The sequence below is a fragment of the Triticum dicoccoides genome, chromosome 2B, assembly GCF_002162155.2.
Source record: "Triticum dicoccoides isolate Atlit2015 ecotype Zavitan chromosome 2B, WEW_v2.0, whole genome shotgun sequence".
Taxonomy (NCBI): domain Eukaryota; kingdom Viridiplantae; phylum Streptophyta; class Magnoliopsida; order Poales; family Poaceae; genus Triticum; species Triticum dicoccoides.
In genome coordinates this window covers 157,451,410-157,461,743 of record NC_041383.1, presented here as the reverse complement: position 1 = coordinate 157,461,743, position 10,334 = coordinate 157,451,410, and positions in this window count along the sequence as shown.

The following is a 10,334-nucleotide window of genomic DNA, read 5'->3' as shown; positions in this document are numbered from 1 at the left end:
AGAAAACACTCCGAGTGGAGAGCAATCCTCCCACTCGGGGGCTTAGCTGAGACCCCGTACTCGCATAAGTTAAAAACACTCCGAGTGGAGAGCAATCCTCCCACTCGGGGGCTTAGCTGAGACCCCATACTTGCCTAAGTTAAAAACACTCCGACTGGACAGCAATCCTCCCACTCGGGGACTTAGCTGCACCCCCGTACTCGCCTAAGTTGAAAACCATTCCGAGTGGAGAGAAACCCTCCCACTCGGAGGCTTAGCTGCGACCCCACACTCGCGTAAGTCACAAAGATCCTCTGAGCTACGTCACAAGTACAACGTACACTCCATCCCGATCCGCAAGGACGACAAGGTGCCAATCGAGCACATCATCAGAGCTGCGTCACAAGTACAACATCTATTCTGAGTGAGAAGTCAAGATTCCACTTGGAATCAGAAAAAATCCAGAAGTGTAAAAGCAAAGCCACCATATTCAAGAAAAACCAAGTTCAGATTAAACCCGCAAAGTTCAGAACCACGGCAGACAGAAGTACTCAGGCATCAGGCCTTCAAGAGTTTAACGGTTACAAAACCACTCGGCATTCCGAGGCAAATAAGGCGGGGCATAAAGTTTGTTCACTCTTCGTGAGGAGGGCTTGCTGGCTCGACGAAGCTGTCAAGGTCAATGCCGTCTGCAATGCGAGTGGCAGCGTCGATGAAGGTCTCCATGAAGGATTTGAATTGGAGCTTCTTGGTGTTGGCAACCTTGATAGTCGCTAGCTTGTCTTCCCTGACCTCCTTGAAATGGACTCGGACCAAGGACAAAGCCACGTCGGCACCGCAACGAGCAAATGACTTCTTCCATTCTTGCACTCGACCGGGGATTTCTTTGATTCGAGTCATCACAGACTCGATATCATTCTGGAACTCCGCTCGGGGCCAAAGCTCAGTGTCAATCTGCGACATCGCCGCTTTCAGACGAGCAAGATAGTCCACATCGCTGTCAAGACGAGACTCCAGCCGCAACATGTTCATCGCAACATCGTCCTTGACGGGAGAGTTTATGGGATCAAGATCTGTCTCAATCCGCCCAGTCTCTGCTTCGAAATCTTGACAGAATTCTGCACAATCGGAAAAGTGGTGAGCCGATAGTTATATAATGAGTCGACAATCGCAAATCCGTCGGACGAGAGGAAGTACCTTCAAGCTTCAGGACCAGCTTTTCAGCAAGTCTTCCCAAATAAGCCTCCGGTTCGCCCTTCTTCGCCATGAGGTCTCCAACCTTGTCAGTCAGGGTCTCCTTGTCCTCCTTCAGCTTCGCAACCTCCTTGTTGGCTTCAGCAACAGCAGCCTTCAGCTTGGCGTTCTCCTCTTCTAACTTGCTGACTGAAGCTAGATTCTTGTCAGCAAGCTCTGTTTTCGTTCGCGCTTCTTTCTATGCTGCGGCAAGGTCGTTATCCTTCTGCTCCAGAGCCTGCTTCATTTTGACTAAAGAAATAACATTCTTCAGTCGACCTTGGAGTTGACGGTTTTCACTACGCACATCTGTTCCAGTGGAGTCACTCGGTTCAAAAGACTAAAAGGGAACAAGATGTAAGGTGGATAGTCGGCGAGTTGTTACCTCCCATAGCAGCATCATCATCCTTGGCCTTCTGAAGATTCTTCTTGGCCAGCTCCAAGTCAAGGTTAAGGTTGATCTGTTTTTTCTCCAACTCAGCAAACCGGGCCCTGAGCTCACAAGACTTCTGTGATCAGCAAACAAGACATGTCAGTCGACAGAAACAAAAGTTAGTTTCAGCAAAAAGTGTTCTAAGACTACTGTAGAATCAAACATTCAACAATAGTCTCGGGGACTACACCCAGTGGGTGCACTTGCTGTCCCCCCACTGGTTTGGTTTATCACGCGGCATGGTCTGCCCAGCGTGTGTAAAAGAGAGAGAGAGAGATTATCAGACCCCAGCTGACTGCCCGCAGTTGCCGTGGTCTCGGGGACTACACCCAGTGGGTGCACTCTGCGTGCACCCACTAGCCTAGAACCCACTCGGATCAAACTATTCTGCTGAGTGAAAGAACAATAAAGAAACATTCGACAAAAGACCCCCGCCAAATCAAACATCCGACGGCTGTCTCAGAGACTACACCCAGTGGGTGCACTTTGCGTGCCCCCACTGGTTCAGAGATACACTTGAATCAACTTGGCGACTCAAGTGGAAGAGCTATTCAACAACAAGTTAAAGCACCCAGTGGGTGATTGGATGCAAAATGCAGACTCATGATAGATGCACATAAAAGGTTCCAAAACACTCATCCAGGGACATCCTATGGACAATGAAGCAGCAGCTGACAACTACTATATCATAGCAAGGCAAAAGTCAAATTGGAAAACTAGTCAGAAATCAACTGACCTTGACATTAACATGCAGAGCAGAGCTGGCGTTGTAGGCAGCCTGACTGGCCTCGTGCACCACCTTCATCAGCTCCATCATAAGGTTTGCTTGGAGTATGGCTTCCTTGGCTGCACCCGCCGGGTCATCTGGAGTATGATGAGCAGCAAAGAGCGACGACGATAGTACAGCCGGAGCAATCACAGGATCTGAAGCATGGAGCTGCATAGACAAAGCATGGACTTGGGTAGTCAACACCGAAGGATGGTCAGTCTACACAGGATTGGCAAAAGAAACAGTGGCCCGAGTCGGATCTCCGGACTACTAGACCACCGTTTCTGGTGCTGATGTCGACTAAGGCTCCTGGCCGACAGGCGTTCTCCTGCTTGAAGCCCTACCTCTCCTTCCCGTATTCTTTTGAGGCGCCTCTTCATCATCATCTGGAAGTTCAATAATGTCCCGTGGGATTGCACAAAAGCAGCCATAAAGATTCAGTCGATTGACAAATTCAACCAACAAAATAAGCATGAGGTTGCAGAATCGTACCAACTTTGGAAGTAGCCACGTCTTCGGTTTCCTTATCGCCCTGAGCCTTGTCAATGTCCATGGAGGTCCCAAAAGTTGCAGCACAAAAAAATTCAAAACCCACTCGGTCAAAGCAGAACTATGAGTCGACAGAAAGACACAAAAAGGCAGAACCCTTACGCAGAAGCGACAGGAACATCCATCTTGATCTTGGGCAAGGTCTTCCGAGGCTTTGAAAGGATAACTTTGGGCTGCTTGGCAACCTTTTCCGACGGCTCCGGAATCGAAGTCCGAGTGCGCTTGTGCACTTGCGTGCTCGGAGCCACAACCTTGTTGCGCCCGCCCAATAGATCATGAGACTGCTTGGATTGGCGCTCTGTTCGGGGTGGTGAGTCGACCTCTTCCTCATCGTCTGACTCATCACTCTATTCCTCGTCATCATCATCGGGAGATTGCCAATCGGTGCTCTCGTCCATGCTCTCCACCTCCTCATGGGCTTGCTCCTGGGCTTGCTCTCCGTTCAGCATAGAATACATCTCAATATAAATCTGCAAGGCAAGAAGTTAAACAAACATCAGTCAAATTCAAAGATGATTGCAAGATAGATTGAAAGACACTCGGAAACAAAGATCAGACCTTGTCCGGCTAGTTTTCGGCGTCCTCTAGGTGTACCCGAGCGGTGTCGTTGGATCCCGAATACATCCACATCGAATGATCACAAGCTTGGAGAGGGTGGATGCCTCAACTAAGAAACACTTCCAATAAATCCATGCTAGTTACGCCCTGATGGACCAACTGGACTACCCTCTCGACTAGCATGTTCGTCTCTACTTTCTCCGCTCTAGACACGATCAACGAAGAAGGTTGCTGGACTCGGCCTAGGGTAAAGGGAGGAAGACCGGTCGACTGACCGGGGGTCGGTGTTAAGGCATATCTCTCTCTATGTAGTTTTGGTGATTGATGACAAAGCTTTTGCGGACTAATCGTATGCACTGAGCATTTCAGAGATTCATCTTTGGCACGAGACCATTCCTTCCCTTCGAAGTATTAATCAAAGACGGTGTAGCTCTTTCGTTTCAGTTTGTGTGGACTTGTTTCGTAGGAGTCACCGTACTATCAAGAGGGGGTTTGCATTGGTAAGGCTAGGGTGGAATCAACACATACACATCCTCTTTGCACCCACAGAGCCTTCCCGCTTCATGGAGTTTCCTCTTCGCTTTCCTGAGTGTGTTTTGGTCCCAACGGTAGTACCATGGACCCCAGCGGTAGTACCGCTCAAGAGCCACAGGTGGCAGTACCGCTCTACAGTGGTAGTACCGCCTGGGGGTCCTCAGCCGTAGTACCACTGTGGTACCGGTCTCCTACCGCCTCGACTCGAGGGGGTCGCTGATACGTCTCCAATGTATCTATAATTTTTGATTGTTCCATGCTATTATATTACACGTTTTGGATGTTTATGGGCTTTACTTTACACTTTTATATCATTTTTGGGACTAACCTACTAATCGGAGGCCCAACCCGAATTGCTGTTTTTTTGCCTATTTCAGTGTTTCGAAGAAAAGGAATATCAAACGGAGTCCAAACAGAATGAAACCTTCGGGAGCGATCTTTTTGGAACAAACGTGGTCCAGGGGACTTGGAGTGGACGTCAAGCAACAGAGGAGGCGGCCACGAGGGTGCCCGGCGCCCCCCCCCACCCTCGTGGTCCCCTTAAGTGTCCACCAACCTACTTCTTCCTCCTATATATACCCACGTACCCTGAAACCATCGAAGAGCACCACAAAAACTATTTCCACCATCGTAACCTTCTGTATCCGCGAGATCCCATCTTGGAGCCTTCGCCGGCGCTCCACCAGAGGGGGAATCGACCATGGAGGGCCTCTACATCATCTCCAAGGCCTCTCCGATGAGTTGTGAGTAGTTTACCACATACCTTCGGGTCCATAGTTATTAGCTATATGGCTTCTTCTCTCTCTTTGAATCTCAATACAAAGTTCTCCTCGATCTTCTTGGAGATCTATTCGATGTAACTCTTCTTGCGGTGTGTTTGTCGAGATCTGATGAACTGTGGGTTTATGATCAAGTTTATTTATGAGAAATATTTGAATCTCCTCTGAATTCTTTTATGTGTGATTAAGTTATCTTTGCAAGTATCTTCGAATTATCAGTTTGGTTTGGCCTACTAGATTGATCTTTCTTGCAATGGGAGAAGTGCTTAGCTTTGGGTTCAATCTTGCGGTGTCCTTTCCTAGTGACAGCAGGGGAAGCAAGGCACGTATTGTATTGTTGCCATCGAGGATAAAAAGATGGGGTTTATAACATATTGCATGAGTTTATCCCTCTACATCATGTCATCTTTCTTAATGCGTTACTCTGTTCTTATGAACTTAATACTCTAGATGCATGCTGGATAGCGGTCGATGTGTGGAGTAATAGTAGTAGATGCAGGCAGGAGTCGGTCTACTTGTCACGGATGTGATGCCTATATACATGATCATGCCTAGATAATCTCATAACTATGCGCTTTTCTATCAATTGCTCGACAGTAATTTGTTCACCCACCGTAATACTTATGCTATCTTGAGAGAAGCCACTAGTGAAACCTATGGCCCCCGGGTCTATCTTTTATCATATAAGCTTTCAATCTACTTTTATTTGCATCTTTACTTTTCCAATCTATATCATAAAAATACCAAAAATATTTATCTTATCATAGTATCTCTATCAGATCTCACTTTCGCAAGTGGACATGAAGGGATTGACAACCCCTTTATTGCGTTGGTTGCAAGGTTCTTGTTTGTTTGTGTAGGTGCGTGGGACTTTTGAGGAGCCTCCTACTGGATTGATACCTTGGTTCTCAAAAACTGAGGGAAATACTTACGCTACTCTGCTGCATCACCCTTTCCTCTTCAAGGAAAACCAACACAAGCTCAAGACGTAGCAAGAAGGATTTCTGGCGCCGTTGCCGGGGAGGTCTTCGCTCAAGTCAAGACATACCAAGTACCCATCACAAACTCATCTCCCTCACATTACATTATTTGCCATTTGCCTCTCATTTTCCTCTCCCGCACTTCACCCTTGCCGTTTTATTCGCTCTCTCTTTCCCAACCTCCTCTCTCTTTTGCTTGCCTTTTTGTTTGCTTGTGTGTTGGATTACTTGTCGCGATGGCGCAAGATAATACCGAGCTGTGTGACTTTTCCAATACCAATAATAATGATTTTCTTAGTACTCCGATTGCTCCTCTTAATGATGTTGAGTCTTGTGAAATCAATGCTGCTTTGCTGAATCTTGTTATGAAAGATCAATTCTTCGGCCTTCCTAGTGAAGATGCCGCTACCCATCTAAACAACTTTGTTGATTTGTTGAGATGCAAAAGAAGAAAGATACAGATAATGATATTGTTAAATTGAAGTTATTTCTGTTTTCACTTAGAGATCGTGCTAAAGTTTGGTTTTCGTTTTTGCCTAAGAATAGTATTGATTCATGGAATAAGTGCAAAGATGCTTTTATCTCTAAGTATTTTCCTCCCGCTAAGATCATCTCTCTTAGGAACAATATTATGAATTTTAAACAACTTGATCATGAGCATGTTGCCCAATCTTGGGAAAGAATGAAATTGATGATTCGCAATTGCCCTACTCATGGTTTGAATTTATGGATGATCATACAAATTTTTTATGCCGGATGGAATTTTGCTTCTAGAAATCTTTTAGATTCGTCCGCGGGAGGCACTTTTATGGAAATCACCTTAGGAGAAGCTACTAAACTCCTTGATAATATTATGGCTAATTATTCTCAATGGCACACCGAAAGATCTACTAGTAAAAAAGTGCATGCTATAGAAGAAATTAATGTTTTGAGTGGAAAGATGGATGAACTTATGAAATTGTTTGCTACTAAGAGTACTCCTATTGATCCCAATGATATGCCTTTGTCTACTTTGATTGAGAATAGTAATGAATCTATGGATGTGAATTTTGTTGGTAGGAAATTTTTTGGTAACAATGCTTATAGATGAAACTTTAATCCTAGACTGTTCCCTAGTAATTCCTATAATAATTATGGAAATTTCTACAATAATTCTTATGGTAATTATAATAAGATGCCCTCTGATTTTGAGAATAGTGTTAAAGAATTTATGATCTCTCAAAAGAATTTTAATGCTTTGCTTGAAGAAAAATTGCTTAAAGTTGATGATTTGGCTAGGAACGTTGATAGACTTTCGCTTGATGTTGATTCTGTGAAACTTAGATCTACTCCTCCTAAGCATGATATCAATGAGTCTCTCAAAGCCATGAGAATTTTCATTGATGAGTGCAAAGAAAGAACCGCTAAATTGCGTGCTAAGAAAGATTGCTTTGTAAAGGCGTGTTCTTCTAGTTTCCATGAAAATAATGATGAAGATCCAAAAGTTATTGATGTGTTCCCTATTAAATCTTTGTTTTGCAATATGAATCTTAATAATGATGGGATTGGAGATGAGTCAACTTTAGTTAAAAGGCGTCCCAATGATCCGGAGTTTTTAGATCTTGATGCTAAATTTGGTAAAAGTGGGATTGGAGAGGTCAAGACTTTAAATAGCATTGAACCAATTATCTTGAATTTCAAGGAATTTAATTATGATAATTGTTCTTTAGTAGATTGTATTTCCTCGTTGCAATCCATGTTGAATTCTCCTCATGCTTATAGTCAAAATAAATCTTTTACCAAACATATTGTTGATGCCTTGATGCAATCTTATGAGGAAAAACTTAATTTGGAAGTTTCTATACTTAGAAAACTTTATGATGAGTGGGAACCTACTATAAAGGTTAAAATTAAAGATCATGAGTGATATGCTTTGTGTGATTTGGGTGCTAGTGTTTCCACGATTTCGAAAACTTTATGTGATATCCTAAGTTTCCATGATTTTGATGATTGCTCTTTAAATTTGCACCTTGCGGGTTCCACCATTAAGAAGCCTATGGGAAGAATCAATGATGTTCTTATTGTTGCAAATAGGAACTATGTGCCCGTAGATTTTATCGTTCTTGATATAGATTGCAATCTTTCTTGTCCTATTATTCTTGGTAGACCTTTCCTTAGAACGATTGGTGCAATTATTGATATGAAGGAAGGGAATATTAGATTCCAATTTCCGTTAAGGAAAGGCATGGAGCAATTTCCAAGAAAGGAAGTTAAATTACCTTATGAATCTATCATGCGAGCTACTTATGAATTGAGTGCCAAAGATGGCACTACTTAGATCTATCCTCGCTTTTATGTCTAGCTTGGGGCGTTAAACAATAGCGCTAGTTGGGAGGCAACCCAATTTTATTTTTTGTTTTTGCTTCTGTTTAGTAATAAATGTTTCATCTACCTTCTGTTAAGATGTGTTTTTTATGTTTTAATTAGTGTTTGTGCCAAGTAGAACCTATAGGACAACCTATGGTGATAGTTAATTTGATTCGCTGAAAAACAGAAACTTTGGGCGCACGTAAATAATTTTAGTAATTCATAGAAACGTGATTTTGCATTTATTCTTTTTGCTGTAGATCAATAGACAAATTTCCCAGGGCTTACTATTTTGGTAGGATTTTTAGAGTTACAGAAGTATTCGAGAGTTACAGATTGCTACAGACTATTCCATTTTTTGACAGACTCTGTTTTTTATGTGTTGTTTGCTTATTTTGATGCATCTATGGCTAGTATGTAGGGGTATGAACCATAGAGAAGTTGAAATACAGTAGGTTTAACACCAATATAAATAAAGAATGAGTTCATTACAGTACCTTATGTGGTGGCTTTGCTTTCTTGCACTAACGGAGCTTAGGAGATTTCCTGTTGAGTTTTGTGTTGTGAAGTTTTCAAGTTTTGGGTAAAGATTTGATGGACTATGGAATAAGGAATGGCAAGAGCCTAAGCTTGGGGATGCCCATGGCACCCCAAGATATTCAAGGATAAACAAAAGCCTAATTTTGGGGATGCCCCGGAAGGCATCCCCTCTTTCGTCTTCGTCTATCGATAACTTTACTTGGACCTATATTTTTATTTGCCACATGATATGTGTTTTACTTGGAGCGTCTTGTATGATATTAGTCTTTGCTTTTTAGATTACCACAATCATCCTTGCTGTACACACCATTTGGGAGAATCCCACTTGATTTAGAATTTATTAGAATACTCTATGTGCTTCACTTATATCTTTTGAGCTAGATAGTTTTGCTCTAGCGCTTCACTTATATCTTTTTAGATGGCGGTGGCTTAATTTTGTAGAAATTGTTGATCTCTCATGATCCACTTATATTATTTTGAGAGTCTCTTAGAACAGCATGGTATTTGCTATGGTTATAAAATTGGTCCTAGAATGATGGGCATCCAAATTGGGTATAATAAAAACTATCATAGAAAGTGAATTGGATGCTATGATCAATTTGATACTTGATAATTGTTTTGAGATATAGAGGTGGTAATATTAGAGTCATGCTAGTTGGGTGATTATGAATTTAAAGAATACTTGTGTTGAAGTTTGTGATTCCCGTAGCATGCACGTATGGTGAACCGCTTTGTGATGAAGTTGGAGCACAATTTTATTTATTATGAGTGGCAGTCAGGGACGAGCGATGGTCTTTTCCTACCAATATATCCCCCTAGGAGCATGCGTGTAGTACTTTGTTTTCAATGGCTTGTAGATTTTTGCAATAAGTATATGAGTTCTTTATGACTAATGTTGAGTCCATGGATTATACGCACTCTCACCCTTCCACCATTGCTAGCCTCTCTTGTGCCGCGCAACTTTCGCCGGTACCATACACCCACCATATACCTTCCTCAAAACAGCCACCATACCTACCTATTATGGCATTTCCATAGCCATTCCGAGATATATTGCCATGCAACTTTCCACCGTTCCGTTTATATGACACGCATCATCATTGGCATATTGCCCTTTGCATGATCATGTAGTTGACATCGTATTTGTGGCAAGGCTACCTTCATAATTTTCATACATGTCACTCTTGATTCATTGCATATCCTGATACACTTCCGGAGGCATTCATACAGAGTCATATCTTGTTCTAAGTATCATTGTAATCTTGAGTTGTAAGTAAATAAAAGTGTGATGATCTTCATTATTAGAGCATTGTCCCAAGTGAGGAAAGGATGATGGAGACTATGATTCCCCCACAAGTCGGGATGAGACTTCAGACTTTATAAATAAAAGAGGCCAAAGAGCCCACCAAAAAAAGAGAAAGGTCAAATAAAAAAAGGCAAAATAAAAAAATGAGAGAAAAAGAGAGAAGGGACAATGCTACTATCCTTTTTACCACACTTGTGCTTCAAAGTAGCACCATGATCTTCATGATAGAGAGTCTCCTATGTTGTCACTTTCATATACTAGTGGGAATTTTTCATTATAGAACTTGGCTTGTATATTCCAATGATGGGCTTCCTCGATATGCCCTAGG